At 45.8% G+C, this 9,141-nt stretch overlaps 1 protein-coding gene across 1 annotated transcript in view; it reads left to right on the top strand.

Annotated features, from left to right (window-relative positions):
- The first annotated feature begins 904 nt into the window (after nucleotides 1-904).
- Gpd2 (glycerol-3-phosphate dehydrogenase 2) overlaps nucleotides 905-9,141 on the top strand; it is a 137,540-nt gene continuing 129,303 nt past the window's right edge. The window contains exon 1 of the mRNA XM_038337683.1: nucleotides 905-1,144. The gene's annotated coding sequence lies outside the window, so the exon portion shown is untranslated. The remainder of the gene's footprint in view (nucleotides 1,145-9,141) is intronic.

Raw genomic sequence — 9,141 nt, 5'->3', positions numbered from 1 at the left:
ATATTTTTCTAACACCACAGTGGGTGGAAACAGTTATATCTCATGATTTAAAGCCTTAACAAAGTGGGGTCTTTCGGAACCCAACCTAACCCCTCTTTGGGTACCATTGGGTTTGCCTAACCCTTGTAGTTGCAACAAGTGAGCTGGGCATGCTCAGTGGGCAAGGTCGGGATGGGAGGGGGTGCAAGTGGGAAGCCTGTGGCTCCGCAGCCAGGGCTCTCTGCCTCCCCCAACCTGTACGAGGGCTGGGCCCTGTTGGGCCAGTGCTCAGCATCCCACCCCTGCTGACCGAGCTTGGTCTTCTCCGAGGGTCACTGTGCTATAACATTCAGGCCTGGGGTCAAGAGGCCTGGAGAGCTCTCAGAACGCGCTGAGGTAGCCGGACTGAGAGCTGCAGGCCCTGTCCCCAGGGTCCCCCGACTCCCAGACGCCTTTCTAGGCCCAGGGAAGCCTGGCGACTGAGAGGTGTGGTGGGGGAGGGGGGAACGCCGGATCTGGGGACGCGCGACGCGTGATCAGGTAAGGCAACCCCGGCGGGCAGCAGGAGGGCGAACGTCCTCCTCCCGGGCAGATGGCGGGGGGGGGGGGGTGGGGGGGGGGGGCCAGCGTGGGGAGGGACAGGAACCCGACACCCCGCCGGCTTCCCGGGCCTAGCTCAGCCCTCTCGTCTTCCCTCCAGCTGGCGAGGAGTGGCGGGGTATGGAGTCCCTCTCCGCCCGGGCGCAGAGCAGGATCGATCACCCCGGGGCGGGGGGCAGGGCCAGCTTATGTCCCCGCGAGGCCCAGAGCGCGAGTCTGCAGCCGCCCTTCCCAGCCCGCGGCTCGCACACCCGCCTGCACTTCCGCGTTTCCCCGCCGGGCCGAGGAGCCCGGGCCCGCGGTGTCGCGGCGCACGCGGTGGCGGAGTCGCAGGGTCATCCCCCGGGGAGGCGGAGGCGCACGAAGTGGGAGGAGGAAGTGTCCGGGAGGGGCGTCGGCGGGCGGGTCGGGTTACCGTGGCCCCGCCTGACCCGGTGACCTCCCGGCGCGCTTGCCGCTAGCCCAGGGCCACTCTGGTTCTCAGCGAGGCCGACTCCGCCCTGACTGGACGATCCTGGCGACCCTACCCACCCGCTGTCCCCTCGCGCGTGAGGACTGATCTCAGGTGTGTGCGTCCTGGCCACCCGCTTCTCCTCCGCCCTGGCTTCTAGGGGAAAGTGGTCCCTTTCTGAGCACCCTAACTCGGACTCTGTGGGACTGAGGTGTGGCGGAGGTGGTGGCGGGAAACTGGGGGAGGCTTGAGACTTTCTTCTCGTTCAGGGCTGGACGAGGCTGGAATACCTTTGTAATACACTTTCCCTAGGAAGAGGCAGGGAGTCTGCACATCAGTGAAACTTTATGCAAACTTTTCAGTTGCGAATGTGGCTCCTCCGGTGAGAAGGGTTGCTGTTTCCTTCTGTGGTGAGGGTCGGGAGACCCTTCTGGAGGAGGGAGGAGGCTTTCTTTGAGAAACTCAATTGCCAGGGTGTGTGACTGGGCTAGGAGGAAACGCACCGTGTACGGCAGCAACAGCCTCCACTCTCCACAAGGCAACTGCTTCTAGTTAAAGAAAGTTTGCTGAGTGCGGTGGCTCAAAGGGTCTTAGCAGATAGTGTTCCCGAGACCTTCCTTCTCCCCACGAGGAGATACATGTACCCCTGAAACAACTTTTCCCCACCAACACAAGTTCTCCCAAAATCACAGTGACAGGCTCATAAATATCCCAGGACACAACCCGTAAATATCCCAGGAGGTTGCTACAGAAACAGCCAACAGTTACATTTGTCAGTTTGTACAAATGGGTTAGAGAAGGAAGTTGGTAAATGAATGTCCTCGTTGCTTAAAACAAAACTTTGTAATTTGCATATATTCCAAAGTTTAGCGCCTCGGAGTTTCCCTTTTGAAGGTGGAAAGTACTGGCGATGGCCACCCTGGGACCAGGGACTACTCAGTCACTATTGATCAGACCACGAAGCCTGGATGCCATTGCCCAATGGCATTGTGCTGTCTCGGGGGCCTTAATGATTAGTGTGTTGAAACCTCCCAGGTTTCTCATAGGGAAATTAGTCAAATGACCATACTTCCTTTATTTTAGCAATTTAACCTTTCACCCCCGGTGAGTAATGGGTGAGAAGAGAGACAAAATCGGTAGAACTCTGTGTTCGGAGAGGTCGCATAGTTTATAAAGTCATTCTAGGCAGCAGGGGAAGGCAATTGCATGGTTCTGCTAAGGAGCAAAACAGAGTTAGCAGTTCTCAATGGGTGTTGTGCCTTCTTGCTTAGTTCTTGTAATTAATATTTATATGTAATCACGATTTGATGACCACTCTGGATAAATCACGATGACAAACTGATATAATTCTTATATAATTCAATGTGGTTATTTTATTTATGTCCTGTGCAGCTCCAGGATGTAAGCTTTGACTTGGGTATGGTGTGTCTTAGACATTTTGAGATCTCTAGGACCCGGAACGGCCACTGGCTTCTACTAAGCTCCCACAAATGCTTTCTCAAGCACTGACTAAACTGGAACAATGTATCAGAATCTAAGAAACAGATTTTTTTTTTGGCCTGAGGGAACATATTCAAATTCACTAAGTGTCACAAGCGAACCATGGGTAATAATGTAGAGCAGGACTACAGTCCCTGGGAATATACTCCAGAGGCAACCAGTTTCTAAAATGTTAGTGTCCTTCCTCCTATTTTTTTTTTGTATTGAAAAAGCAAATTTTAGGAAAAGAATACAGCAAGGCAGGCAATTTAGTTCTTATATGGTAAGCATGAATTATCCAGGATTTTCTCCTTTAGTTGGGGCAGCAGGAGGAGGGCTAGTGGCAGCTGTGGTTATTAACAGAGGGAACAATTTCTAGACCATTATCTAATTGCTTTTCTTTAGTTTTGGAACATGTTGATGTTTTCTGAAGCTTGATTCTTTGTGTTCCCCAGCGCAAAAACAATTCTTCAGAAGGCACCAGAAATTATAGAGATATTACATTTGGCTTTTTTCCTTTTTGTTTTAGTTTTTTTGAGACAGGGTTTCTCTGTAGCTTTGGAGCCTGTTCTTCTAGACCAGGCTGGCCTCGAACTCACAGAGATCCGCCTACCTCCGCCTCTCAAGTGCTAGGATTAAAGGCCTGCGCCACCTGGCTACATTTGGTTTCTTAAAGGAAGTTTTATGCAGTTGTGTGTAGGATTATGAAGCAATAAATAGTAGATAAAGCAAAATTACTTTTAGCCATTTTTGATTAATGTATGGAGTTTGTTTAGTGGGATAAAACATGCATTCAGGTGCCCGCTGACATTTTAACCAGCTACCTATGTAACTATGGTCCCACAAAAGTCTTGCCTAGTGGGATGGAAACCACCCACGTTTATGCAAATCCTGTGATGTTTCTCAGAATGATAAAACACCTAATGAGAAATTTCTCAGGAGGTATTCCTGGTCCTTCAGATGACTGTATATGGCTCAACTCTTTAGAGACAAGTTGATGTTGCGGAGAGTACCACTGATTAACAGGCTTAAAACTGCCTAAAGACAAACAAGATGATCATCATTTTAGGAGGTAGGATTGGTCCAGACTTAAGTCTGGAAGTCTTGGAAATCCTCCCTGCCTCAACCTCTCGAATACTAAGATTATAAGAAGGTGTTATCACTCGTGGCTTTGAAGCAGGTTTTAAATGCTCATGAAAACACTTGGCTAATTCGACTACGTTGAGAAAAGAAGAACCTATGCAGGTAGTATTATAGGAAGAGGGAATGTTAGTGCTGTGCATGTGCCTTGTTTTTGAATTGTTGACAAGATGAATAAACCTATGTAACGATTGGCTGGTGATCACATTGATCTTTTATGGAGAAAGAGGAGAGCCAAGGTGGTTGCAAGCCAGGAAATGCCTGAAAACTTAAGGATAGACCTCTTCCTTTATTACAGTGGTTCTCTACCTCCCCAGTGATGTTCCTTATATTGTGGTAATCCCCAACCATAAAATTATTTTGTTGCTGTTTTATAGCTGTAATTTTGTTACTGTTATGTATAATAATGTAACTATCTGATATGCTACCCTGTGGGGGTTTTGATCCACAGCTTGAGAAACGCTGCTTTGTTATACAGCCAGAGAGAGATCTCAGAGTCACGGAAGAAAGAAAGCAAGAGATGCTGGTGGAGTGGAGTGGAGTTGTATATGCGTGTAATCCCAGGACATGGGAGGCAGAGGCAGGCAGACCTCTGTGAGTTTGAGGCCAGCCTGGTGAGGTTCAGGAAAGCTAAAGCTGCATAGTGAGATACTGTCTTGAAAAAAACAAAAAACAAACAAAAAAACAAAAACAAAACAACCCAGAGATGCTGACAGAAGGAAAACTAATGGTTTGCGGGAATACTGAGGATTGGAGATAGTGACTGTGACCAGTTTGTTTTGAATTCTAACTTGAGTCTTTCAGTAAATGTGACCATTATTATTATTATTTGCTTGTTTTCTAGCCTTTTTTTGTCTTTTGTTAATGACTTCTGCTTTTCTGTTTACTCACTGTATGTGATGTCATGTATCATCTATGTCATTTATTTATAAGACAGGACCTCAATGTATACCCTGGATGGCCTGAAACTAGCAATGTAGACCAGGTTGGCCCAGAGCTCACAGCGATCCATCCCTTCTCTATACACTTACTTCTCATTTTTCAGTTAAGAGTTTTGTTCTGATTCTTGCAATATCACATTTGCTATTTGTGCAGGAAAGCGTGGTTTGTGATATTGATAGGTGAAGCCTTGGTTAGCTCATTAAAATTGATGAGAAGAAATAGCTAATAAGCAATTTTAATTCTTCTTAATTCTTATTTATTCTCACATATTTTGAAATAATGAAAACAGGACTTGGGTGTGATGGCATACACACATAATGCTACCACGCAAGAGACTGGAGTTCAAGGCCACCCGTCTTAACAAAACAGAGCAGGAAAAGAAGAGGCGCAAAGTCTCCCTGTTTCTGACCCAGGAAGTTCCAAGTTTGTTTTAAGTTCTAAGATTCTCGGAATTTCTGGGCTGAGTATACTTTTGTGAATTCAGGAGATTACTAATGAGTCTGTAGACAGCGTCAGGGATAGGAGTTGAATGCCTTGTAGTTAATAGCTTCAGGGATGGGAGCTGAGTGTAGGAGGCTTTGAGGTCAGAGTTGAAACTTCCGTCCTGCTGTCTGTGGAGGACCAAGAGGCTAGAGATAATCATGAACAGCCTGTGATTTGACCGTCCTGCCTATGTATGAAGCCTTCATAAAATGCTAAATTACTTGGTTTGGAGAAAACCGGAGTTTCCGAATATTTGAAGGGTGAGAAGACCTGAGAGAGAAGGAAACTCCTTGGCCTGTTCCCATACTGCACTGTGTACTTTATTCCCCTGTTTCATATATCTGAGACGAATCTCGCGATTGTAGCCTTGGGCTGCCCTGGAACTTGGCTCTGTAGGTCAGGCTGGTCTGGAATTTACAGAGATCTCCCTGCCTCTGCTGGTATCAAAGGCATGCAACACCACGCCCAGTTCATTTTCATTTTCTTGCGGTCTTTACAATAGACCTTTCAAACGCATTCTTTGAATCTGAGATATCATAGCCTGTTACTAAACTGAGAGGGGGTGGGGATCCTAGACTGGAAGGTAAATTGGCAGAAGTGTTGGTAACCTGGGGAACCAATTGTGTGACCACTGTCTGAAGTGCTTTTGTGTGAGATTGGGGGAAGGGGGCAGTTTGTGGACCTGAACCTTAATTGATGAACGCTGTGCTATCAGAATTGGAGTTTAAATTATAGGACTTGTTAGTTGGTGTTCTCGCAGAACTGGAAGAGTGATTCATGTAAAAAAAACAAAAACAAACAAAAACCCTGTACACTTGGTGTCAGAAGTGCTGTGAGTCTAGGGGCAGCCTTCTTGTCCATCTGGAGTAAACAATCTGACATTACTTGGAGCATCTCTTAGCTGTTCAGAAGATGTAAACACTAATTTATTTCATGAACAGTGAGGTGCTTGTAATAGTGTGGGTACTATACCTTTTGAGCAATGACTTTAGACTTCTCAGACTTTCTGTTCTTCAGATAGTGATGACTTGTGGGGTACTCTTATCTTTGGACTGACCACATATGTAATTTATGACTGGTTTTAACTTGGCAGGGAAAGGAGACCTCAAAACTGTAATAACAGAGAGGCCAGTTTCTGAAAAATAAGATTTAAGGAAGCTGGTGGTGTTGGGCAAGATTGTCTCTGCCTAAGACTTGTGACAGTACTCACAGACTTGGAGTGGTTACAACTGGAATTAGTCCCTTGTTTTTTTTCTGGTGGTCACCAGGGCCTAGTTGGAAATTGTATACACGTGAAGCGGGAACGTTACGTTCAACGAAAAGAGATTCGGAAACATCTGGTTAAGATTTTATGCTATATATTGCCAATATAACCCAATAATCTCGTAAATATATTTCAAAGTGACAAAAACAATAGTTTAGAGTACCAGGTTCTCAAGGTCCTTTTCCTTTGATTTAAACTGAATAAATAAAGGATGTTATGTTTCATTGTAGTACAGTCAGACGCGCTTTTGATCCTTCTCCTCTCTGGTCCACCCTTCCTGGGCTTCTCCTGTTCTGTGGGATCAGGTCTAAGCATTTGTCTTGAAGGTCAGGAAATGTCCAGCTTTGCTCCTGGGTTCTGCCTCTCTCCTTGGGTCCTGTCTAAGTGGGCGTTAGCTAGAATTCTTTAACCCTACCTTATTTCTACAGTTGCCTCTTGCTGTACTCTTCCATCTTCATCCTTTTTGGTTTTTGGTTTTTTGAGACAGGGTTTCTTTTTGTAGCGCTGGCTGTCCTGGAAATCGCTTTGTAGACCAGGCTGGTCTTGAACTCAGAGACCTCCTGCCTCTGCCCTCCAAAGTGCTGGGATTAAAGACGTGTGCCACCACCCGCCCCGGCCGATATGACAGATTTATAGACCTCACATGTCTTAGCCAAGTGCCTTGCACCACCCACCAATACTGCTGGATGTACAATCCTCTCATAGTTTACTCATTTAAAGTAACTTATTAAGAAGTAAGCAGTTGGTTTGAGCTGCGTGTGATTGGGCAGTGGATGACACATACTAGCTACATTTCAGATAATTAGCCCAATTGGATATATAAGCGTTTATGTTATGCCTTCTCTTTCTCCCTATACATTCAGCATGTTTCTAGGATATTTGCGGAGGCAATTGCATCCCTCAAGAAAATTACTGGAAGATTCTATAAACCAGGAGGACACATGATACCTATCTCTGTCAGCGCTACTGAGGCTCAAGGCTCCTTTACTTCACTGGTTTCCCCTTTCCTCACCTCCTTACTTAATCAAGTTTCTTAAGAAAACAAAATCCTAACTGAGTGGGTTGTGTCCGTGTATAATCCTAGCACTTGGGACTTTGGGAAAGGGGGTGTGGGAGATTTGCATAGGTCAAAGCCTGAGCTACTCGTGAGACCCTGTTTCAAAAAATAAAACAAGGAGGACATGATAGCACATCTTTTAGTCTCAGCACTTTAGGTAAAGCGAGAACTCTTTGAGTTCTAGGCCAGCCTGGGCTACATAGTTACATAGTGAGTTTCAGGACAGGCAGGGTATGGAGAGACCTGGTCTCAAACAAAAAACCAAGGCCAACCAAATGAAATAGAAAACACAACAACAAAATAGAACGCAACAACAAAAAAACTAAAATCTAACTGAAGAATCTGGCAAATTTCAAGGAGGTAGTTGATAAAAGCTTGTCCACCATTATCAAATAAAAATTTCTGGTCCTTTCATTTTAAAAACTAGTTAGTTTTGTTTTTATTCATGTGTATGAGGGGTATGTCCTGTAGTTTGCTGGCCCATGGGAGCCAGAAAAGGGCATTGGGATCCTCTGGAGCCTGGAGTATACAGCCATCCAAGCATGGGTTGCTGGTGGAAACCCCAACTTTGGGGTCTCTGCAAGAGCAAGGGCTCTAATGTCCTGAGCCTTCTTTCCAGCCTCTAGTTCTCCAAATTCTAAGGAACAAAAACTCAAGGACATTTATATAGGAGGTCAAAGTTGACCCTGAGGGGAGGCTTGCTTATGAGCCACCCTGTAGATCACTTTGTCAGTCTCGAACCTTGCGGTTTTTCTCTATTCAGGGAGGTAGCTTAGACTTCAGGAATTTGAAGCCCGCAGAAAACATAGAGTGGTATTCCTCATTTCTTGATTACTAGGATAGCCAGTCTGCCAATGGTGCTGTTTACTGCTGACCCTCACCTGACTTTCTTTATTGTGTGCACTTAAGAGATTCTGTCTCTAGCCTTTGGGGATGTGGCTTCCCTTCCACATGAAGCTGTATGCCCCTGCTGCTCCCTCTAGGCCTGTGCTCATAGGGGTCATCTTTTTTTTTAATTAATCTTTTTGTTTTATGTGCATTGGTGTTTTGCCTGCATGTGTATCTACTGTGAGGGTGTGGATCCCCCGAACTGGAGTTACAGTTTATGAGCGGCCATGTGTGGTGCTGGGAATTGAATCCAGGTCCTCTGGAAGAACCACTGAGCCATTTCTCCAGTCCCCATATGGCTCATCTTAAATATATTTCTATGTTTTCACTTTTTTTATTAGCGTTCTGTTAACATTAACCCGTACTTCCATTCCAACTCACCATTAAGTATCTGAGATACATGTTGTGTACCACACCACCACTGCCAGATTCACAGCAATGAAAATAAAAGGAATGCAGAGATTTCACCCAATTGTAGCTTTTACTATTAATAAAAAGTAATACAGCATTTGGGAAGTTGAGATGCGAGGATCACAGTGAGTTCCAGGTCAGCCCAGGCAACCAACCCACCATGGTGCTTGTCCTCAGCCCTTGGCCCTGGTAACACATTTTTATTGTTCACTATTGTAGCTATTGTTTCTTCCAGCACAGGGAATCCTGTGTACTGATGATTAACGGAGGTTAGAGAAATTCAGTTACCCATTCAAGGTCACACAGCTTCTTTCTGGTTCAGCAGAGACTCTGGACTCTTCATGGAAGGAAGTTATAAAGAGATAATCCTACACCCATTTCTTCCCTTGCCCTTCCCTTGCCTTTTCTCTTGGAGATAGGAATGCGGTTTAGGCTGGCCCTTATCAC

The sequence above is a fragment of the Arvicola amphibius genome, chromosome 7 (assembly GCF_903992535.2).
Source record: "Arvicola amphibius chromosome 7, mArvAmp1.2, whole genome shotgun sequence".
In the NCBI taxonomy this organism is placed as follows: Eukaryota; Metazoa; Chordata; class Mammalia; order Rodentia; family Cricetidae; genus Arvicola; species Arvicola amphibius.
Note: the sequence above shows the minus strand (reverse complement) of the source record. Positions and strands in the feature narration are given on the sequence as shown.